Consider the following 25,559-nt stretch of genomic DNA (forward strand, 5'->3'; position numbering starts at 1 on the left):
CTACCAAATTGTTAATTTGACCACTCCTTCAGTTTCTGCTCTCTCTCTCTCTCTCTCTCTCTCTCTTTGATACTGTAGGTTGTTGTTTTTTTTCAGCCTAATGATGGCCTCCTTCTATTGCATTGACTCCTCTTTGGACCGCATATTAAGATTTCCCATGAACAGCTACCAAATGCTATTTAAGCACTTGGTACTAACCAGAGAACAGGCCACGCCTGGCCATGAAAATTCTCTTCAGTCAATTGTCCAATTCCTTATGAGCCTTTGAAATTGGAGAGCTTATGTAAAAAATGTTTGTTATGCAATATTTTTGTTAAATCCCTTCAATTAAAGTCTACACTTCAATCACATATCACTATCAAAATACTTATGGAGCCAACTGCATATCTTCACGCTCATTTTGACCAGTACAATAAAGTTATGTGGTGTAAAAAAAATAAAAATAAACAATGGAGGAATTGCTTTTTTTATGCATTCACCCATTCCAAAAAATTCAATTTAATGCTACTGTATATGTAGCCAAAAAGGATGCCTAAAAACACTCAAACACTACAAAAATAACTTATATAGCCATCTAGCCTAAAAACCAAAAAGTTATGAAGGACAGGATCCAAAGACCACTTTGGTCCTTAGAGTGGATCTGTCATCAAATTATGCTGTCATAGTATGGGGACAGGTTTGTTCCCCTAGTAGCCAAAATGGCCGAAAAAAATAATGTGTCGTTTGGCTAATAGGGGTGTCAAAATTCAAATAAAACCACTTTTTTTTTTTCCATAATATGTGGTTTTATTTGCTAGAAGTGCAAAAAACACAAAACGCACACATATATGGTATTAGTAAGCAAAGACCCTAGTAATGAAGCTAACTCAGTGATTAAACTGCCAGGTGAACGCGGTACAACTAAAACACAAAAACAACGGCGAAAATGATATATTTTTCCATTCCCCCACCAAAATTTTTTATAAAAGTTAATCAATAGGTCCCATGTACCCCAAAATGATACCAATGAAAACTACATCTCATCTTGCAAAAAAAAAGAAACCTCATATGGCGACAGCAGTGATGCAAAAACAAATATTTCTTGTTTAAAAGTGTTTTAATTGTGCAAATGTAGTAAAACATAAAAAAATCGAAGGTGGGATGAACAAAAAAAAAGCAAGTCAAATTATATTTTATTTTATTTTTTATGTCTTTCCCCGTGGGGCATAAATTACATGTTAACTTTATTCTGTGGGTTAATAAGATTACGGCAATACCACATTTAGGCCCTGTTCAAGGGCATGTCGCTTCTATTTCCTGCGAGCGGTAAAAAAACACCTACGCCTCCCATTAAAATCAATGGGAGGCGATATCGGGCATATTTTGGCACAGTTTCTCACACGGTTTACGTGTCAAAAACAGAGCCAAAATACTCTGTGTAAACTTGCCCTTATATAGTTCTTTTTTATTCACTATTACACAATAGTTTTTTATTCTATTGTCAACGGAGCTGTGTGAGGGTTTGTTTCTTGCGGGGTGTGTTGATGTGTTCATTAGTACCATTTTTGGGTACATATGACTTTTTGATTGCTTTTTAGCCCGTTTCTTTGGAGGCAGGATGAAGAAAAAAAAAACAATGCTGACATTATCTGTTTATTTTTTTACTCAACAGAACAAAGCATTTTAATAGGGGAAAAGGGTTTCCTTTTTTTTCTTATATTTTTTGTCTAAAACAATTTGCGCCAAAAAGAAGGTGCAACTTCGGCCTAATTCACACGGCCATAATAAACATAATTCATGGAGCCGTACTCCTAGCATCATAGTTATCTACGATGCTATGAGTCACTGCCGCCCTGCGGGATTACTGTCCCGTACTGCAATCATGTTTTAAATACAGGACGGTAGTCCCGCAGTAATGCAGTGACTCACAGCATCATGGATCACTCATGCATCATACTAGGAGACCGGCTCCCTGAACTGTGTTTGGTTCGGTGTATGCGGCCGACATACTGTTCGTATATCACGGAACAAGCACGGCCGTGTGAATAAGGCCTTAGGCCAGAATTCTGGCACAACGCCAGTAGCAAATCTGCCCCACTGTACAAAATACTGAAGCAATACTGGAAACAGACCAAAATATTCAAAATATTGTATGGTCCGTATTACTGATCAGTAGGAGGACTATATAGCTTCAGTACTGGTAGTGGAGGTGTGAATGAGACCTTAGACAACACCGGCAACACCTTGAGCAACCAGAGTGGTGAACGAGCCAAGTCAAACCAGGAGAGCACGAGGTACCAAACGCAGAGCAGGAGAGTAGTCAGTAAGCCAGGGTCAATATGAAGCAGGATCAAATAGTTAGGAGCTGTAGCTGGGCCAGGAAACCACATGGAAAGAATCACAAGCAAAGGAGGAACAGGAAAGGCAGGTATAAATAGACAGAGGGCGGGAGCTAGCTCCGTCTGGCCAGGCTGCGATAGGCTCTCCCACTCCTAAGCCTGCCATCCTGAGTGGTGGAAGATGGAGTCAGTCTCAGAGACGTAGATTCAGGTGCAGACTGATTACCTATGGGTGTTAACCCCAAAACTGTGCCTGGCAGATCCTTTACAGTACCCCCCCCTTTTATGATTGGCCACCGGACCCTTTCTAAGTGGACCTGGTTTACTGGGGAAATGAAGGTGGAACTTCCAGACCAATACCCCAGCGTGAACATCCCGGGCGGGTACCCAAGTCCTCTCCTCAGGACCGTATCCTCTCCAATGGACCAGGTACTGGAGGGAGCCTTGGACCATCTTGCTGTCCACAATCTTGGCCACCTCGAATTCCACCCCCTCAGGGGTTTAAACAGGAACAGGAGGTTTCCTCGAGGGAGCCAAGGACGGGGAGCAGCGTTTAAGGAGGGAGGCATGAAACACGTCGTGTATACGAAAAGATGGGGGTAACTCCAGCCGGAAGGAGACAGGATTGAGAACTTCAATGACCTTATACGGCCCAATAAACCGGGGAGCAAACTTCTTGGACGGGACCTTAAGACGCAAGTTCCTAGACGATAACCACACCAGATCCCCGACCATAAATAAGGGGTTAGCAGAACGTTTTCTATCAGCCTGAGTTTTTTGTACGCTCTGGGATGCCTCTAGGTTCTTCTGAACCTGGGCCCAGACTGTGCACAGTTCCCGATGAACGACCTCTACCTCGGGATTGTTGGAACTACCAGGTGAAACGGAGGAGAACCGTGGATTAAACCCAAAATTACAGAAAAAGGGGGAGACCCCTGACGAGTTACTGACCCGGTTATTAAGGGAAAATTCAGCGAGGGTAATGAATGAGACCCAATCATATTGACAGTCAGAGATAAAACACCTTAAATATTGTTCTAGAGATTGAGTAGTCCTCTCCATTTGGCCATTGGTTTCAGGATGGAAGGCAGAGGAGAAGGACAGATCAATCTCCAACTTTTTACAGAAGGCTCTCCAAAACAAAGAAACAAATTGTACCCCTCTGTGCGAAACAATATTGACAGGGACCCCATGGAGACGCAGGATGTGTTTGACAAACAAGGTAGCTAACGTCTTAGCGTTGGGTAGTTTCTTGAGGGGCACAAAGTGGCACATCTTACTGAAGCGGTCTACTACCACCCACACCACCGACTTGCCTTGGGATGGAGGCAAATCGGTGATAAAATCCATGGAGATATGTGTCCAAGGTCTCTGGGGAATGGGCAACGAACGTAATAAGCCCGCTGGTCGGGACCTGGGAGTCTTGGACCTAGCACAAACCTCCCAAGCGGCGACGTAGGCCTTAACGTCTTTAGGAAACCCAGGCCACCAATAGTTTCTGGCAATGAGGTGTTTGGTACCCAGGATGCCTGGATGACCAGATAGTGCGGAGTCATGATTTTCCCTAAGTACCCTTAGATGGTATTGCAGGGGAACAAACAGCTTGTCCTCAGGAAGTTTCCCGGGAGCTGAACCTTGATCAGCCGCAATTTCAGAGACTAATTCAGAATCAATAGAAGAAATGATTATACCGTGAGGCAAAATACAAGCAGGATCTTCCTCCGAAGGAGGGCTGGCCATGAAGCTACGCGACAGTGCATCGGCCTTAATATTTTTAGACCCAGCCCTATAGGTAACCAAAAAGTTCAATCTGGTAAAAAATAGCGCCCATCGAGCTTGTCTCGGGTTTAGCCTTCGGGCAGATTCTATGAAAACCAGATTCCTGTGGTCGGTAAGGACCGTTACCTGGTGCATAGCCGCCTCCAGGAAGTGGCGCCACTCTTCAAATGCCCATTTAATGGCTAAGAGTTCGCGGTTGCCAATATCATAGTTACTCTCAGTGGGCGAAAACTTCCTGGAGAAGTAGGCACAGGGGCGGAGATGGGTGAGGGACCTGGTACCCTGGGACAAGACAGCCCCCACTCCCACCTCGGATGCGTTAACTTCCACGATAAATGGCTCCATTTGGTTGGGCTGAACAAGCACTGGGGCCGAGATAAAGCACTTCTTAAGGACCTCAAAAGCCTGGACAGCCTCAGGTAGCCAGTGGAGGAGATCAGCACCTTTGCGAGTGAGGTCCGTAAGAGGCTTAGCGATGACCGAGAAGTTAGCAATAAATCTCCTGTAATAATTAGCGAACCCCAAAAAACACTAACGCCTTCAGGAAGGCAGCTTGGACCCATTCCGCCACAGCCTGAACCTTGGCGGGGTGCAATGCGGAATTCATGAGGAGTGAGGATTTGACCCAAAAATGGTATCTCCTGTACTCCAAACACACATTTTTCGGTTTTTGCAAACAGTTTGTTTTCCCGAAGGACCTGGAGCACCTTCCTGACATGCTCAATGTGGGAGGACCAGTCCTTGGAAAACACCAGTATGTCATCAAGGTAGACTAAAAGAAATATCCCCAGGTAATCTCTCAAAATCTCATTTATGACATTCTGGAAGACCGCCGGAGCATTACACAACCCAAAGGTCATGACGAGGTATTCGAAATGACCTTCGGGCGTGTTAAACGCAGTCTTCCACTCATCCCCCTCTTTGATGCGGATAAGGTTATACGCCCCCTGTAGATCAAACTTAGAGAACCATTGGGCCCCCTGAACCTGATTAAAGAGATCAGGAATTAAAGGAAGGGGATACTGGTTCCTTACAGTGACCTTATTCAGGTTACGGTAGTCAATGCATGGCCTAAGACCACCATCCTTCTTCCCTACGAAGAAGAAGCCAGCACCTACCGGAGAAGTAGAGGGGCGAATGTAACCCTTGGCCAGGCATTCCGGGATATACTCTCTCATGGCTTCACGTTCGGGACAAGAAAGATTAAATATCCTACCCTTAGGAAGCTTAGGTCCTGGTACCAATTCGATAACGCATTCGTATTCTCTATGAGGAGGTAACACTTCGGAGGCCTCCTTAGAGAAAACATCAGCGAAGTCCTGAACAAACTCAGGTAGCATGTTCACCTCCTCAGGGGGAGAAATAGAATTAACAGAAATACATGACGTCAAACATTCATTACCCCATTTGGTAAGCTCCCCAGTATTCCAGTCAAACGTGGGATTATGCAACTGCAACCAGGGAAGGCCTAAAACCAAATCGGACGATAATCCCTGCATCAACAGTACAGAGCACTGCTCCAAATGCATGGAGCCAACAAGGAGTTCAAAAACAGGGGCATGCTGTGTAAAATAGCCATTAGCAAGAGGAGTGGAGTCGATACCCACTACCGGGACAGGTTTAAGCAAATCAATCAAAGGCATAGCAAGAGACATAGCAAATTCCACAGACATGATATTAGCAGAGGACCCTGAATCCACGAAGGCACTGCCGGTAGCAGACCTACCACCAAAAGAGAACTGAAAGGGAAGAAAGATCTTATTACGTTTCATATTTACGGGAAATACCTGTGCGCCCAAGTGACCTCCCCGATGATCACTTAGGCGCGGAAGTTCTCCGGCTGCATTCTTACGCTTAGGACAGTTGTTCACTTGATGCTTGTCATCCCCACAGTAGAAGCAGAGACCATTCTTCCTGCGGAAATCTCTACGTTGTTGGGGGGACACGGAGGCCACGAGTTGCATAGGTACCTCTGAGTCTTCCGGGGAGGAACGAAGCAACGGAACCTCGGGAGGCATCATGGGGGAGTCGGAGGAGAAAACACATAAACGTTCACGTTGTCGTTCTCTGAGACGTCGGTCAAGTCGTACCGCTAAAGCCATAACCTGGTCTAGGGAGTCAGAAGAGGGATAGCTAACTAGCAGGTCTTTCAGGGCATTCGACAGACCCAACCTAAACTGGCACCTTAAGGCAGGGTCATTCCACCGAGAAGCTACGCACCACTTCCTAAAGTCAGAACAATACTCCTCAACAGGTCTCTTACCCTGACGTAAGGTCACCAGCTGACTCTCGGCAAAGGCAGTCCTGTCAGTCTCGTCATAAATGAGTCCGAGAGCAGAAAAGAAACGATCAACGGAGGAAAGTTCAGGGGCGTCAGGAGCCAAGGAGAAGGCCCACTTTTGGGGCCCTTCCTGGAGCCGGGACATAATTATACCCACCCGCTGGTTCTCAGAACCTGAGGAATGAGGCTTTAAGCGAAAGTAAAGCCTACAACTCTCCCGAAAGGAGAGAAAAGCCCTCCGGTCCCCTGAGAACTGGTCGGGCAACTTGAGGTGGGGTTCAGGAGGTGAGGTGAGGGGAACTACCAAGGTAGCATCAGGCTGGTTGACCCTCTGAGCCAGGGCCTGGACCTGTAGGGAGAGACCCTGCATTTGCTGAGCCAGGGTCTCAAGGGGGTCCATAGTGGTGTCAGGGACCAGGGTAGACTAGGTATCGGCTTGTGATTATGTAACGACGGGGGTAGGGAAACGAACAAGTGAGCCCTAATCTACCCACCACTCTGTCCCTGCCTACTTGCAACGATCCGCCCTAGGCGACGGGGTACAACTGGGCGGCGGTCCCAACGCTCAGTAAGTGCACGAGACAAACATACAAGGGAATACAAAGCAAAGGGAAAGGGGCAGTTGCCCACGGCAACACCGTGAGCAACCAGAGTGGTGAACGAGCCAAGTCAAACCAGGAGAGCACGAGGTACCAAACGCAGAGCAGGAGAGTAGTCAGTAAGCCAGGGTCAATATGAAGCAGGATCAAATAGTTAGGAGCTGTAGCTGGGCCAGGAAACCACACGGAAAGAATCACAAGCAAAGGAGGAACAGGAAAGGCAGGTATAAATAGACAGAGGGCGGGAGCTAGCTCCGTCTGGCCAGGCTGCGATAGGCTCTCCCACTCCTAAGCCTGCCATCCTGAGTGGTGGAAGATGGAGTCAGTCTCAGAGACGTAGATTCAGGTGCAGACTGATTACCTATGGGAGTTAACCCCGAAGCTGTGCCTGGCATATCCTTCACACCACTATCTCTCACTGGTAAAATTAACCTAGCCTAAAAATTCTAGACTGTTCATGTCTTTGACAGTGGGTAAACTTACAAAATCAGCAAGGGATCAAATACTTATTTCCATCACTGTATATATGGCCTCAGGAAATGCTGTTGAGACCCCCCCCCCCCCCATTGTACCATTGTAATTAAAGTTCCAGATTCAATAATTTTGTACCTGGAATCTTGTTTTGAGAAGATAAGACTTAGTTTCTTTAAAACCGAATCTTGAGGTCGTAAAAACTTCAATCTATTATAATTCTTCAAAACACTTTCAAGGCCTAACACATGTCTTCACATATTTTTTGAGTCTCTATAATATGGATTTTTGTACTGAACAGTAAATGATTAAACAATAATCAATAATTACTCTCATATCAATATAGCATCAGTTTTTTAAAGAGATTGACTTATGTAATTACATTTTCTCCCTAGAAGAATGTGTAGCAGTATTATGGATCTGTAATACTGATGCAATACTGAAGACATACTAATGCAATAGGATACATAAAATGTTTGTATGTTGTATGTTTCTAAATATACTTGTGTGAAACTGGCCTTAAATTGACATAAGGTAATTCTGTCCCCACTTTCTATGACGTATCATGTGCTCTGTTAAAATTTAGTGATCTATAAAATCCTTAAGAATCTCTTTAAATGGTTTGGAAGTGTTATTATAAAAACTCGTGTGGCTTAAAGGCCCTTTTACATGGGCAAATTATTACGTGAACGAGTGTTAATATGATTGCTCGTTCCTGATCATTGATAATGGTAAAAAAATGGAAATAGCCCTTAGCAACATTCGTGGTCTTCAATGCGCATCAAATGCCTCCAGGTTTCACCGTATCCCAGAAAATTACTGTCAAACCAAAAAATTGCCACTGTACCAGATTACCAGAAAATAGATTTGTCTTTATTCCATCAACAATTGAACATACAGTGGAGGTGACGCTTTGGCCATGCAATGGCTTTTCTCAAGCACATATAAATATAACCCCACCACCAAACAAACGGATATATACCAATATGCATGAAGGGAATTGGGGCTAAACCGGCGCTGATTGGGCACACAGTCATAGACAATAGATACAGTTCTTACCACTCTGTGAGGAATAATTTCGTTATTGTATTTACAATTCTTCTCACTGCTGAGAGACACAGACTTGGTTACGGTACAGACAGGCAAGATATCTGGCTTATTTTGATGTGACCGGAAGACACAGGGTCAGAGGCTAGTATACCTTAAGATAATGTCTGCTACTGCGTACTTTGGCCCTAGTGCATCATTGAGCTTGTGGCTGCTTCATAAACCAGCCCTCTAGATCTCCACATGGACCAACTCTTCCTTTAGTCTAGTATTCCTGGCCGCTGCCGGTACACCTCTCACGGACTGTCTTGGGCCACGTATCCTCTACTGACTCTTCACCACCCAGCCCAGCTAGCCGTGCAGTGGGGCCTCACACACCAACCCTGGTCGCTCTTTAGGACTTGTCGCCATCAAAGGCCCAACGATGGATATTGACTAGGTCGGTCCTCACAGTCCACTCAGGTTTTAGCAGTTGGTCTCTCTTACTTTTTCCACCTTCACAGCAGCTTTTAAGACTTTCCCACTTGCAACAACCCCTCTTCTTGACAGTTTGCAGACCTCAGGTTAGGCCAACTTCTTCCCTACACTGAACATGTCTTGGTGGGCTAACCGCTCTTTTATAGTACAAGAGCTGACTCTAGGCATGATGACGCAAGCACACAATGCATCCTTCATCACCCTGTCACAGAGCAAAATATGCAGCCACAAATAGTGTCTAGGCGGTACATTGCAGCACCCTACATTTAGAATGTGAGCAAGCCAAGAATATTTTTGCCTTACATTGCAAAAAAAAGTTCATAAAGTCAACAAGATGCAATATGTACACTATGTCATTGGTGGCAGATTAACCACCCTTTTTCCCCACTGTAGAATGTTGTAGCATATCTTCTCCCATTTTTGTCAGACAATAGCCGATTTCACAACTGTACAAGGGCCATCTAGTGGAGTGAATAAGAATACAGCCACAAGAACACATAACAGTGAGACAATAGTGCTTAAAGTGTACCTGTCGTTTCATTTGACTTTTCAGGATAAACTACTGTGTGTGTGTATATGTGGAGTAGCACAATTTCTGGCCATTATATTACTTCCATTTTGCAATTTTAGCGGTTTTCCCCTTTGCATGCTATATCTGTAGTTTGCATTTCTCTATGAGCTGGGGGGTGGAGACTGGAAGCCATACACTAAACACAGTAAGAAGAGGAGAATCTGCTCCATAACCTTCTCTCTCACTCAGAAACAGCCCTAGGATCAAACAGGACATATACTAATGTGAATAAAGTGCTTTGGTCGTGATAAAAAGTTCCTATGCCTGTCGTTCTGCTCTTATCTCATGCACTTCCTGCTCACTTTTCCCCCTCCTCTCTCCATAGGCTTCTATAGACAGGTGCAATCTGATACATGTGTGCTGCAGTCTATCTGGAGACTAATATAGCTGAATTTTCGGAGTGAAAGTCAGTTTAGCAGAGGGAGGGAAAGCAGGAAAACAGCCAGATAAGATCAGAAGGCAGCATTTTTCTCTAATAAGATATATTACAAAGTTCTTATAATCGGCTGTACTATTCATCTATCCAAAGTTTGTTGAAATAACAGTGCCCATTTAAATGCACAGTATGCCAAATACAATAGTAATAAGAATATTTATTTATATAGCGCCAACATATTCTGCAACACTTTACAATTTAGAGGGTTCATTACATAGTGACAAAACTAATATACAATTCAAACAAGAGGAGTGAGGACCCTACACACAAGAGCTTACATTCTATAAGGAAATAAGGGAGACAAAAAATGTAAAAAGGGCTTGTTATGTACAATGGTCCAGACAACTTTTATACATATGGGGTAGTACACATAAAGTTGCATGAGTCCCTCACCAGCCAGTGTCTGTGTATGACAGACATGAAGTGTATTAGGGTGCAAGGAGTGTGGGGGATACTGCTGACTGAGGTGGTCAAGTCCTCATGACTAATGTAAAAGGGAGAGCCAGGGAAAGGAGTTTAATTAGGGAATGTCATAGGCCTGTCTAAAAAGATGTGTTTTTAGGGCACGTTTAAAACTGTGAATGTTGGGAATTAATTGGATTGTCTGGGGTAGTGCATTCCAGAGGACTGGTGCAGCATGAGAAAAATCTTGGAGACGGGAGTGGGAGGTTCGGATTTTAATTTAAGGTCATTGGCATAACGTAGAGCGTCGATAGGGTGGTATGCAGAGATGAGGGAGGAGATGTAAGGAGGTGCAGCACTGTGGAGAGCTTTGTGGGTGAGAGTAACAAGTTTGAATTTAATTCTGAAGGGATGGGCAATCAGTGCAGTGACTGGCATAGAGTAGAGGCGTTGGGGTAGTGGTTGTTCAGAAAGATTAGCCTTGCTGCTGCATTAACCCTTTCATGCCGACAATCTTTATATTCACGTCCTTTTCACACATATCCCGTGCCAGGGCGTAAATATACAGATCTCTGTTCCAGCCGGCATAGCACTGTGAAAAGTGCTCGGACGCCGGCTGTGGCAGTGTCTGCAGCTCCCCAGCAACCTGTTCTCTGACAGCCGAACCGATTAGTTTGGCTGCAGAGAATATGATCACCGTCATTAACCACTTCCTGACTGCCCACAGTAAATTCACATCGGTGCTTGCTGGGCTCTGTGCAGCGCCGACGTAAATTCCCAGTGGGTGTTAAAAGCGCAATCCGGGTGTCTCAGAGTAGTGCTAACACCCGGATCGCGCTGTTAACCCCTGCCTCTGGTCCCGGAGACATGACCGGCACGTGATTGGTTCAGGTCCCGATCATGTGATCGCATGGAAAGTTTGTTGTAGCAACAAACTGGAAAGTTTGTTGCTACAACAAACATTCCTGAGGACCAATTGCGGGTGCTGCCATCGGTTGCATGGCAAAACTGGAGGCCATACAACAGCCTCCGGTCTGCCATTCACGGAACACTTTGAGGAACAGCTGGTCCTCATAGGCTTCCTGTCAGTGTGACTGTCAACATCACACAGACAGTTTATAATACGTTACACTACCTAGGTAGTGTAATGTGTTATAGCAGCCATCAGTGCTGCAGGTCTTCAAGTAAAACAAGTAAAAAAAAAGTTATAAAAATGTTTTAGAAAAGTGTAAAAACAAAAAATGCTTTTTTTCCTAGAATAAGTCTTTTATTATAGGAAAAAAATAAAACGATAAAAAAGTACACATATTTGGTATCACCGCGTTCGTAACGACCCCAACTTTAAAACTATAATATTATTTTTCCCGCACGGTGAACACCGCAAAAAATTATTAAAAAACAATACTAGCATCACTTTTTTTGGTCATCACCCCTCCCAAAATATAGAATAAAAAGTGATAAAAAATTCGAATGTACCCCAAAATAATACCAATAAAAACACAGCTTTTTTGACTGAAAAATAAAAAAATTATGGCTCTCACAATATGGTGACAAAAAATAAATCATTTTATAGAAAAGTGATTTTATTGCGCAAACGCCACAAAACATAAAAAAACCAATATACATATGGTATCGCCATAATCGTACCGACCTGCAGAATAAAGTAAAATGTAATTTATAGCGCACAGTGATTACTGTAAAAAAAAAAAGAAGGACAAAAACATTGTCAAAATTTATGTTTTTTTTGTCACTTTGCTTGCCAAAAAAATCGAATAAAAAGTTATCAAAAAAAAATCACATGTACCCTAAAATGGTACCAATGAAAACTACAGATTGTAACGTAACAAATAAGCCCTCGCACGGCTCCGGTGGTGGAAAAAAAAAAAGTTCTGACGCTTAGAATATAGCGACAGAAATTGTGCAATGTCCAAAAGTGGATAAGATTGGGCACCATTTATCAGTGCGAGACCGGCCACACATCTATGAATTATTTATTTACCCCATTATTATACCCTCTTATTATGGCCTGATGTACTTTGCCCAGCTTACATATGCCCTCACATTATAAACTAAAATACCAGCAAAACGCCAAACAGAACTACTACCAAGCAAAATCTGCGCTCCAAAAGCCAAATAGCGCTCCTTCCCTTCTGAGCTCTGCCGTGGGTCCAAAGAGCAATTTATTACCACATATGGGGTATTGCCGTAATCGTGAGAATGAGCTTTACAAGTTTTGGTGTGCTTTTTATTCTTTATTCCTTGTAAAAATTATATGATATTTTTTTAGAAAAAAAGTAGATTTTCATTTTCACAGACATATTCCAATAAATATAGTAAAAGACCTGTCGGGTCAAGCTGCTAATTATACCCCTAGATAAATTCCTTGAGGTGTGTAGTTTTCCAAACCACTTTTGGGGAGATTCCACTGTTTTGGCACCACAAGACCTCTTCAAACCTGACATGGTACCTAAAATATATTCTAAAAAATGGAGACTGCAAAATCCTCGAGGTGCTTCTTTGCTTCTGAGGCCAGTGCTTCAGTCCATTATCAAACTAGAGCCACATGTGGGATATTTCTAAATATTGCAGAATCTGGGCAATAAATATTGAGTTGCATTTCTCTGGTAAAACCTTCTGTGTTAGGGTATGTTCACACGAGGGCGTCCGTTACGGCTGAAATTACGGGGATGTTTCAGCCTGAAAACATCCCCGTAATTTCAGCCGTAACGGCATGTGCAGGCGCTTGAACGCCGCGTCAATTACGGATGTAATTGGTGCTGCTATTCATTGGAGTCAATGAATAACGGCTCCAATTACGGCCAAAGAAGTGACAGGTCACTTCTTTGACGCGGGCGTTTATTTACGCGCCGTCATTTGACAGCGGCGCGTAAATTACGCCTCGTGTGAACAGACAAACGTCTGCCCATTGCTTTCAATGGGCAGATGTTTGTCAGCGCTATTGAGGCGCTATTTTCGGACGTAATTTGGGGCAAAAACGCCCGAATTACGTCCATAAATAGGCCGTGTGAACATACCCTTACAGAAAAAAATGTATTACAAATAAATGTTGTAAAAAAAAATGAAATTTGTAAATTTCACCTCTACTTTGCTTTAATTCCTTTGATATGCCTAAAGGGTTAATAAACTTTCTGAATGCTGTTTTAAATACTTTGAGGGGTGCAGTTTTTAAAATGGGGTTATTTATGAGGTCTATCTAGTACATAAGGCCCGGCAAAGCCACTTCAGAACTTAACTGGTCCTTGACAAAATAGTCTTTTGAAATTTTCTTGAAAATGTGAGAAATTGCTGCTAAAGTTCTAAGCCTTGTAACGTCCTAGAAAAATAAAATAATGTTCAAAAAACAATGCAAGTATAAAGTAGACATATGGGGGATGTTAATTAACAACAATTTTGTGTGGTATTACTATCTGTTTTACAAGTAGATTAAGCTTTTCACAAATAAGCTATGAATTTATTGACAAAATTTTTCCACTAACATAAAGTACAATATGTCACAAGAAAAAAATCTACGAATCGCTTGGATAGGCAAAAGCATTCCAGAGTTATTACCACATAAAATGACACGTCAGATTTGAAAAAATGGGGCTGGCCATTGAGGCATCGATGACCCTTGGTCTTGAAAGGGTTAAGGATAAATTGGAAAGGGGAGAATTTAGTGAGTGGAAGTCCGAATAGTAATAAGTTACAGTAGTAAAGACAAGAGTGAATCAGAGTGACAATGAGAGTATTGGTTTCCACAGTAAGTAAAGGGTGGATTCTGGAGAGGTTTTTGAGGTGAAAGTGACGGGAGCATGTAAGGGATTGTATGTGCGAAGTAAAGGAAAGATCTGAGTAAAAAATAACCATAAGACACTGGGCGTGCTGCCTGGGAGTTATGGTATTGCCACACACTGAGATGGAGACATCAGGTTTAGGCAGGTTAGTAGATGGTGGGAACACAAGGAGCTCAGTTTTAGAAAGATTTTGTTTCAGATAGAGAGAGGACATGATGTTAGAGACAGGGGACAGACAATCACTGCTGTTTTGTATTAGGGCAGGTGTGATGTTATGGTAAGAGGCATATAATTGGGTGTCAACAGCGTAGAGATGGTACTGGAAGCCACATATATAGCAAACATGGGCATAAGGCTATAGTGTATTAACCTAGAAAGAACCTCAACAAACCAAAGAAAAAAAGGGGTTCCCCACAAAACAAGTAGACAACCTATAAGCACAAAAGCTCAGGGAACATAGCACACAAAGAAATATATATAACTCCCAAGTATTGTAAAAAATAGAAAGCTTTATTATTTGATAAATATCAACACTACATGGCATCACAAGAATGAATATATAGAAATAGCTAGATAAAAAGAGATCACATGCGGAGAGCGAAATCTGTTAGGTAAGATATTAATATACCTAAGGGTAAACAGAACAACCCATCTCAAAGATAGCATAACCACCCCAAACACAACCCCACCACTAAGTAAAAAAGAGCAAAAATGATACAAAATAAAGTAACATTTACTAGATACTTGAATGTATAAATGTGGGTACAATATGTAGAATACCACTAATAATAGATATACATGTAAACAGATACCGTATAAAGTGGAGTAAAAAACCCAACCAAATTAATGGCTAGGTGAACAACCATAAGGATATTGCAAGGAGACGTACCCGAAGTCATGGTGGGAAAAGGAGGGAAAGGCCGTGTGAGATGTGGCAAAGAGACCGCCTTCTGTTTACCCTTGGGTATATTAACATCTTACCTAACTGATTTCGCTCTCCGCATAGGACTATAGTGGTCATGAAGGCATTTCTAGGCTATTACTACATCCCCCTTTTACTTGGGGATTTAGTGCCCAGATGTTAGAGAACGATCGCATAAACAATTATTCACCCTTATACATTCCGATCATTGATTCATTAAAATGGAGTAAAGATGGATAGTCGATCAACATGCTGTTACCGTTGATCAGCGCTTGTTACCGGGTGAAAATCTGGCAATGTAAAAGCATCTTAGGTCAGCTTATAATAAATAGTCTTAATGAGATCCTTTAATGCTCTTATGCTATCAGATTAAAAAAAAAATAGAACCCAATATCTTGCCCTGTCACATCCAAGTACTGTACTGGGCAGGTAGTGATCCTATTGCTAAAAATGTTACTCCATCTTAAACATAGGAAAAACATGGTCCATTCATAATTACAGTAGGCTAAATTCACACAGTCAAATCGTGACTTTACTGATGCTACTCACAACGGAAAAAGTAGAGAAAATAATCCATAAAGGCGTAGGTTAAATTTTAGCATTTGCTTTACTCTTCTCTTGTGCATAAAACACCTGCTACTGTTAATTACTGACATTTCAGTAGCCTGAAGAGCAGCCTAGTGGTATTTGATATGACATTTAATATAAAGCCATAAGAGAGGTGAAAGGTAATAAATGCAAACATAAGAACTGAAATGTCATAAGTATTTTCTAATGGAATTATAATCCAATATTTTAATCCTTATACCTGGAAAGCAACTCTCCAGACCTCTATCTAATTGATAATTTATGATGACATTAACCCGTTCTCTGCCAAGGACCTATCTCATACCTCCTGGCAGAGTGGCTCTTCTGTAGCCAAGGACGTATCAGATATTTCCTTGCAACTAAAAGCTCTAGCTCAGGCTAGATAGCAGCTAGATCTTGTTTTAATACTAGGATTATTGGCTTTAAAAGAAGGTTTTAACTGCAATCTAGTCGGATCTATGGAAGGTTGACAGGAGAGCTGCATATACTTGCAGCTCTCATCAAACCATGCTTCTGAATACTCTACCTCAGGCTAGATCGCAGTTAGAGCTGTGATCTACGTCTTGTTTTAAAACTAAGATTCCCAAGAGTGCTCTAGTTGCAATGCAGCACAAGGTAGAGCAGCTCTCAATTTAGCCCATGTGGAAAAGGAGAGGGGGACACCAGGGACATGTTGGCAATGCAGGGGAAGGAGGAGGATTTGTGATCCTCTCCACTTATTATTATTATATGTGACCCCAGGGGGAGTGGTAACATGAACTTTTGCTCATGTTATCAACACCCTTATTAATCAGAAAGCATGGGAACTTGTTCATCTAACCACCTCTCTGTGCCTTTTTAGGTCATTTAATTACTCCACGACCCAGCGTCCGGATCGCACTACTTCTCTAGTGATATCAATTGACATAGTAAACATGACTATTACTAGAGAGGAATGTCTAATGAATGAAAAAGATTTCCGTCACTCAGAAAAAAATTTTTTTATCCAATGACGCCATAAACTATCATTTGCTACTAGTTCTACTAGTATTTACACTAAAAAAATAATCTGTATTAGTTAATGCATTACATTTGGTTTAGGAACTTGCGATTTTCGATTGGGCTTAGGCTGTGTTCACACTTTGCAATTAATTTGTGCTTTTTGCCATGATTTTTGCCGAATTGTGTAGTTTTGCTACAATTTTCTTTAAAATTTCAGAAAAAACGCAATTCGACCGCAACGTTTAAAAACAGCCTGTCCCGAAGGATCTGTGGACCCACTGGGCCGTACCGCCTTGGCGGAAAGGCAGCTGGCCAACAGGGCGCAGGGCAATGTCCATAGTTCGTATTGGGTACCTGTGGCAGCTCGGACAGTAGCAAGTAGGCTCGGCTTGGACTAGGCAACAGGTAGACGTTAGGTGAGGGGAAGCAAGTCAGACGTGGAAACAGCATGACACGACTTTGGCACAACACAGTGCTTGACCAGGATGGTATGGAAATGAAAGGAACAGGTACAGGAACAGGAAACACACTAGGAGGCCATCACATAGACAAACTAGGGAACACAACAACGCTCAGGCATAGAGGCTGGGGGCTGGACCCCTCTTATAGTCCAGGGTACTCACGGGTCAAGGTTCATCAGAATGTCCGGTGCACGCTGCCCCTTTAAGAGCGGGCACGAGCGTGCCCACATGCCCTACAGGATCCGGCTGAGGTGAGTGGACGCGAGCACTGGCGTCTCCTGAGAAGGAGGCTGGGGCCAGCACTTGCCGACTTGTGGCTGCGGCTGTCAGGGGGAGGTTGGAGCTAACGGCCCACAGCCACTGATATTACAGTATCCCCCCTCTTACGCCCCCTCTTCTTGGGACCAGAGCGAGAGAGAAACTTCCTCAGAAGAGTAGGAGCATTGAGATTCTCCTCTGGCTCCCAGGACCTCTCTTCAGGGCCAAACCCCCTCCAATCCACCAAATAAAAACGCTTTCCCCTCACTCTCTTGGTGTCCAAGATCTCCTTGACCTCAAAGATGTCCGAAGGGCCACTGGAGGAAACCGCAGGGCTGGGAGTCTTGGAATAGTGGTTCAGGAACACTGGTTTCAGGAGGGAGACATGGAAGGATTTGGGAATCCTGAGGGTGGGAGGCAGCCGAAGCTTGTAGGCGACAGGGTTGATCTGTTGCAGGTTCTCGAATGGTCCGAGGAACCTGGGGGCAAATTTGCATGACGGCACCCTCAGTCGGATATTCTTGGATGACAGCCAGACCTTAGTGACGGGAAGCAACTTAGGAGGCTCTCTTCTCCTTGTGTCAGAATTCCGTTGAATGCGGTCCACTGCCATTAGGATGGAGGATCGAGTCTGCTGCCAGATCTGCAAAAAGTCTCTAAACATGGAGACAGCTGCTGTTACCTCGGAAGTATCAGGCACCGGTAGATGAATTCATGGGTGCTGGCCATAGACAATGCAGAACGGTGTATTCCTAGTAGACTCGCTGGTGTGATTATTGTAGGAGAACTCCGCCCACGGAAGCAGCTGCACCCAGTCATCAAACTGCTTGGAGATTAAGTGGCGCAGGTAGTTCTCCAAAATCTGGTTGATCCTCTCAACCTGACCATTAGACTGAGGATGGTAGGCTGAGGAAAAGTCCAACTTCACCCCAAGAAGTCCGCAGAGGGCTCTCCAGAACCTCGAGGTAAACTGAGCCCCCCAATCAGACACAATATGCTGCGGAAAGCCATGCAGGTGGAAGATATGTTGGATAAACAATTTGGCCAACTGAGGAGCAGAAGGAAGACCGGTCAGAGGAACGAAGTGGGCCATCTTTGAAAATTGGTCCACTACCACCCAGACAGCACTGCATCCAGCAGAGAAAGGTAGGTCTGTGATAAAGTCCATAGCTATATGCTGCCAGGGAGCATTGGGCACAGGCAATGGCTGGAGCAGACCAGCAGGTCTGGAGTGTGCGGCCTTGTTGGCTGCACATACAGAACAGGAAGAAACGAAGTCATTGGGCAGCGTGGGCCACCAGAAGTTATGAACAATTCGATCCCGGGTCTTACGGACCCCCGCGTGACCTACCAGACTAGAGGAGTGTCCCCAGCGGAAGATTCTTCCACGATCAGCCAGGTGTACAAAAGTCCTCCCTGGAGGAATGTCCCCAACTTACAGGGGATTGACAGAGATAATGCAAGACGGATCAATAATGTTCTGTGGAGTCTCCAAGGTTTCTTCCGTCTCGAAAGACCTGGACAAGGCATCGGCCCTCACATTCTTGTCTGCCGGGCAATTAAGGAGCTTAAACTGGAACCTTGTAAAGAACAGTGACCACCTGGCCTGACGAGGGTTCGGCCGTCTGGAGATAGGTGAGATTCTTGTGGTCTGTAAAAATCAGGATCGGATAGGCTGCGCTCTCTAATAAATGTCTCCATTCCTCCAGGGCCAATTTGATGGCCAGTAACTCCCAATCCCCAATCGAGCAGTTGGGTTTTACGGAAGAGAAGAGCTTAGAGAAGTATCCACATACCCTTGACTTGCCCTTGGGACCTCTCTGGAACAGGAGTGGACCAGCACCGAGACAGAATGCGTCCACCTCCAATGAGAACTGCAGAGAGACATCCGGATGATGGAGGATGGAGGCTGACGTGAAGGCACTCTTAAGGCTATTGAATGCGGACTCTGCCTCGGAAGTCCACACCGTGGCGTTTATACCCTTCTTAGTAAGGTTATAGATGGGAGAAGTGAGGAGCAGTTCGGAATAAACTGCCTGTAAAAATGAGCGAATCCCAGAAAGCGCTGTATGGCCCTCAAGCCTTGAGGGCGTGGCCACTCCAGGACAGATTTGACCTTTTCAGGATCCATCTCGAGACCTCGATTTGAGATGATGTAGCCCAGGAAGGGTAGAGCATCCTTGTCAAACACGCACTTCTCCAACTTGGCGTACAGACTATTCTCCCTTAACCGTAGCAGAACTTGACGGACATGTCTCTGGTGCGTCATAGGATCTGGAGAAAAAAAATCAAGATGTCATCAAGGTAGACTACAACACAAACATAGAGGTCACGGAAAATGTCATTCACAAACTACTGGAAGACCGCGGAAGCATTACACAGGCCGAAGGGCATTACTAGATGCTCATAGTGTCCACCATTGGTGTTAAATACAGTCTTCCATTCATCACCCTGGCGAATCCGGACTAGGTTGTAAGCCCCGTGTACCCCTGAGGACGCTACTTAGTAGCGAAACATGTCGGGGGGCTGTTAGGATTTTAACACCTACCGCTGACCGGACTCACTGTGTATCGATTAGCTAATCTAATAATATAACTGGCTAGGGAATGGAACACTACTCCTAAGTCAATCACTACTTATGCCTGTAATCACACAGGTAATTCACGTCTAAGTCCGGTTTCTAGGTAGTGACAATTTTAACTTAAATCTATGTGGTCTGTCTGGCTATACGTAGCCTAATAAAGGTTATTTTTTATTTTTCTATTTTTACCATCATATGGTAGTTGGGAAATTGGGCTTGGCTGCTTGCAGGCAACCTTTCTTTTTGCAATTGTTAATGTGCCCGCCAACTACCAGGGGTCTTATCCACTCCTTGTTTCCCTAGGTTGTAAGCCCCACACAGGTCTAGTTTAGAAAAAAATTTGCACCACGTATATGATCAAACAGTTCAGAGATCAGTGGCAACAGATATTTATTCTTCACTGTGATCTGGTTGAGACCACGGTAGTCGATGCAAGGACGAAGAGAGCCATCTTTCTTTTTGACAAAGAAGAACCCGGCTCCTGCCGGGGAGGAAGATTTTTGTATGAAGCCCCTCTCCAAGTTCTCATTCACATAGGTGGACATGGACAGAGTCTCTGGCAAGGAGAGAGGATATATCCTACCATGGGGAAGGGATGCACCAGGAATCAGTTCAATAGAGAAGTCATACACACGATGTGGGGGCAATGTCTCCTACTGAAGAAGTCCGAAAATGCAGCATAATGACTCGGCAATCCTGCCAATGATGGAGGCAGCGAAGGCTGAGCTGAGTGAATCCGCACCAGGCAACGATGTTGACACTCAGGACCCCACTGGAGAACCTCTCCAAAATTCCAGTCCAGGACTGGGGCATGCAGTCGGAGCCAAGGCAGGCCCAGCAACACAGGGTCAACAGCTTTGGACAGGACAAAGAAAGACAAAAGTTCGGAGTGAAGGGCTCCCACTTGGAGCCTCAGCGGCTTGGTCACAGCTACGCTACGGGATCCGGCGGAGGTAAGTGGACGCGAGCGCTGTCGTCTCCTGAGGAGGAGGCTGGGGCCAGCGCTTGCCAACTCGTGGTTGCGGCTGTTAGGGGGAGGTTGGAGCTGACAGCACGCAGCCACGGACATTACACAGCCTTAGAGTTTGTATAGGGGATGGAAAATTATATATCTATATAATCCCCAAATTAATTTTCATGCAAAAATTTGTTGGTCGATTTCCGCGATTTTTTTCTTTTTAACAAATGCACATTTGGACGTAAACACTTTTACATTTTTGATTATAATAAAAGTTTCATGCAAAGTTACATGAAGTTGGTTGTATATGTAAATTATTAAGTTGTGTTTTTGTGCGTTCTCAAAATTTTTAGATTGTGGTAGCATAGCACCTGTTTGCCGTGTACAGTACATAATTTTACCATATTTATGGATAATAGCCAAATATTGCATGTCCTCTGTTACAGCGTTATTGAAAGCACAAGCTCTTGTTTATGTAGATGTATGTAGTGTGAATGAATAACACACCATGGTCTATTATTTTTACATTGTTTTTGTGGGTAAACCTCTGCTTGTGAGTTTTAGGCAAAATGTATGTTTTAACCCCTTTAGGACACAGCCTGTTTTGGCCTTCAGGACACAGCCTATTTTTTCAAATCTGACATGTGTCACTTTATGTGGTAATAACTCCGGAATGCTTTTACCTATCCAAGCGATTCTGAGATTGTTTTCTCGTGACATATTGTACTTTATGTTAGTGAAAAAATTTGGTCGATAAATTCAATATTTATTTGTGAAAAACTTCAAATTTTAGCAAAAATTTGCAAAAATTTGCATTTTTCTAAACTTAAATGTATTTGCTTGTGAAACAGATAGTAATACCACACAAAATAGTTACTAGTTACCATTTCCTATATGTCTACTTTATGTTTGCATCATTTTTTTTCACGTACTTTTATTTTTCGAGGACGTTACGAGGCTTAGAACTTTAGCAGCAATTTCTCATATTTTCAATAAAATTTCAAAAGGCTATTTTTTCAGGGACCAGTTCAGTTCTGAAGTTGCTTTGAGGGCCTTATATATTAGAAAGTCCCCATAAATCACCCCATTTTGAAAACTGTACCCCTCAAGGTATTCAAAACCACATTCAGAAAATATTTTAACCCTTTAGGCGTTTCACAGGAATTAAGGCAAAGTAGAGGTGAAATTTACAAATTTCATTTTTTTTGCCGAAATTCATTTGTAATAAAAAAAAATCTGTAACACAGAAGGTTTTACCAGAGAAACGCAACTCAATATTTATTGCCCAGATTCTGCAGATTTTAGAAATATCCAACATGTGGCCCTAGTATGGTAATGGACTGAAACACAGGCGTCAGAAGCAAAGGAGCACCTAGTGGATTTCGGGGCCTCCTTTTTTTAGGAATATATTTTAGGCACCATGTCAGGTTTGAGGAGGTCTTGTGGTACCTAAACAGCCGAAACCCCCCCAAAGTGACCCCATTTTGGAAACTACACCCCTCAAGGCATTTTTCTAGGGGTATAGTTAGCATTTTGACCCCACAGTTTTTTTGCAGACTTTAGTGGAATTAGTCTGTGAAGATGAAAATCACCTATTTTTCTGTGGAAACATAGAATTTTTTCATTTTTACAAGGAATAAAGGAGAAAAAGCCGCCCAACATTTGTAAAGCAATTTCTCCCGATTACGGCAATACCCCATATGTGGTCGTAAACTGATGTTTGGACCCACAGCAGGGCTCAGAAGGGAGGGAGCGCCTTTTGGATTTTTTGAAGCAGATTTTGCTGGATTGGTTTTCAGTGCCATGTCGGGTTTGCAACGCCCCGGAGGGACCAAAACAGTGGAAACCCCCCAAAAGTCACCCTATTTTGGAATCTACACCCCTCAAGGAATTTTTCTAGGGGTATAGTGAGCATTTTGGCCCCTCAGGATCTTTTTTAGAGCTAGGGTGACCAAAAAACAGCGATTTTGGCGCTTTAAATTCTTTATTTATTATAGCGTTCACCGTGCGCAATAAATTACGTTTTAATTTATTCTGCCGGTCGGTACGATTACGCCGATACCATATGTGTATAGTTTTTTTTAAGTTTTGCAGCGTTTGCACAATAAAATGAAGTTTCTATAAAATAATTTATTTTCTGGGACACGCTATTCTGAGCCGTAACTTTTTTATTTTTTCGTCAAAAAAGCTGTGGGAGGTCTTGTTTTTTGTGGGACGGGTTGTAGTTTTCATTGGTACCATTTTGGGGTAAATGCAACTTTTTGATCACTTTTTATTCTATATCTTGGGAGGGGTGGTGACCAAAAAATAGCGATGCTGACCGTTTTCAGTTTATTTTGTTTGCGGCGTTCACCGTGCGGAAAAATTAACATTATAGTTTCATAGATTGGGTCGTTACGAACGCGGCGATACCAAATATGTGTACTTTTTTTTAACGTTTTCATTTTTTCCCTATAATAAATGACTTATTATAGGAAAACAAAACCTTTTATTTTTACACTTTTATAAAACATTTTTATTAACTTTTTTTTACTTTTTACACTTTATATTTTTGTTTATTAACTTTTTTTTTTACTTTTTACACTTTCTTTTTTTGACCTGCAGCTCTGATCGCTGCTAGAATACATTATACTACCTAGGTAGTGTAATGTATTCCAACTGTCAGTGTGACGTCACAGTCACTCTGACAGTTGGTCTACGAGGATCAGCAGAGGCTGATCCTCATAGGCTGACATACATGGCAGACCTGGGGGCCGTTGTCTGGCCCCCAGGTGCCATCACAAGCATCAGAAGCCCCCACGATTGCATGGGGGCTGCTGATGCGCTACAAACCCGCTACATGCGGAGATCGCAATCGAGCCCCGCATGTAACGGGTTAATTGCCGAAATCAGCGGCGATGAGCCGCTGATCGGCAACACTGGAGAGTGTCAGCTGTCGGGGACAGCTGATCTCCAAGTTCCCGATGCACACTGTCGCCGACAGTGTGCATCGGGAACGGCACAGTGACTTTCTGTCACTCTGACAGGAAGCCTATCAGGACCAGCCGAAGGTTGGTCCTGATGGGCTTCTGTCCATGGCAGACCCGGAAGCCATTGTTTGGCTTCCGTTTGCCATACTAACTATCGGCAGACCCCGCGATTTCGGACGGGGGTCTGCCGATATGTTAGAAACCCCTAAAATTCGGCGATTGCACCCCATCGCCGAATTTAAGGGGTTAATGCGCCGAAATCAGCGGCAAAGGACCGCTGGCCGGCAAGAGGGGAGTGTCAGCTGTCGGCGACAGCTGACCTCCTGGTTCCCGGTGCACACTGTCGCCGACAGTGTGCACCGGGATTAACTCAGTAACTGTACGTCCTCGTGCGGGAAGTAACTTCCTGCAACGACGTACAGTTACGTCCTGGTGCGGATAGGGGTTAAGGCATTTTTTTAAGCCCTTAAGGACATGCCATGTACATGTACGTAGCAGCTATTAAGGCATGTGGTAAAACGACAAATTAACTTTATTCTGCTGGTCAAAACGGTTAACCAAATTTATATTATATTCTAAAAAATTTGTGTTGCCATACTCTGAAAGCCATAACTTTCGGTGTGAGGGATTATTTTCTGTTCAATAATTTTTATTAAATTTTTCCATACAAAAATTTTCATACAAAGAAAAAGAGAACAATAGATGTACGATATACATGTCGCATTCCAGTGTTAACACAAGTGAATGTGTTAGTGTCCTAGCTTATATGACCGTTTTATATCTTTACATCTGTAGAACTTGTAAACAAATCAACAAAATAACAACATAACATCGCTAGCAGTATTACTTTGTTCAAGTATATTTTGTACAAATGTTTCTAATCCTTCCGTTAGCAATTTGGCGTAAGGGTATGTAGGAGCTATATGTGTTGACATAGGGGGTTGGTTGACCAGCATTCCCAGATATTGGAGAATTTAGTGAAATTTAAATTTCCATGTGCTATTATTCTCTCATATGCAAAGGATGAATTAATTAAAAGTAGGAGTTCTGCTTGAGTTGGTATGTCCACACTTTTCCAGTGTCTGGTCACTACCAGTTTTGCCATCGCCAATATTTTGCACAACAATGTTCTGAATTTTGGAGGGATCTCTTCTATCTGTAAGAACAATAGGGCTAACTGAGGGGATTTAGAAATTCGTATTTCAAACAAAGATTCTAATAGTGTAAATACTCCTCTCCAATACTCGTGTACTTTTTGACATTCCCATAGTACATGTAGCAGTGTGCCTTTAGTACCGCAACCCCTCCAACAAGTTTCTGGCACTGTTGGAAATATTTTATGTAGTTTATCTGGGGTATAGTACCATTGTAAGTGGGTTTTAAGAGCTGCCTCTAAGTGCGAACTGCATTGCAAAGACCTATGGATTTGTTTATATGCTCCCCTCCAGTCTTCTTCTCCAAAAGATTTCCCCAACATCCGCTCCCATGTCAGGATATTATGGGTTTTGCGGAAATCAGCGTGTCCTGATAATGTGTCGTATATCCCCTTAAGTATTTTGTTAGGTTTAACAATTAAGTTAAAAAGTTTCATGTTGCATAGAGGGTGCTGATTTTTTAAGGTTGCTATGTAATGTCTAACCTATAAGTATTTATAAAAATCGCCCCT

This window comes from Rhinoderma darwinii, chromosome 5, assembly GCF_050947455.1.
Source record: "Rhinoderma darwinii isolate aRhiDar2 chromosome 5, aRhiDar2.hap1, whole genome shotgun sequence".
Classification (NCBI taxonomy): domain Eukaryota; kingdom Metazoa; phylum Chordata; class Amphibia; order Anura; family Rhinodermatidae; genus Rhinoderma; species Rhinoderma darwinii.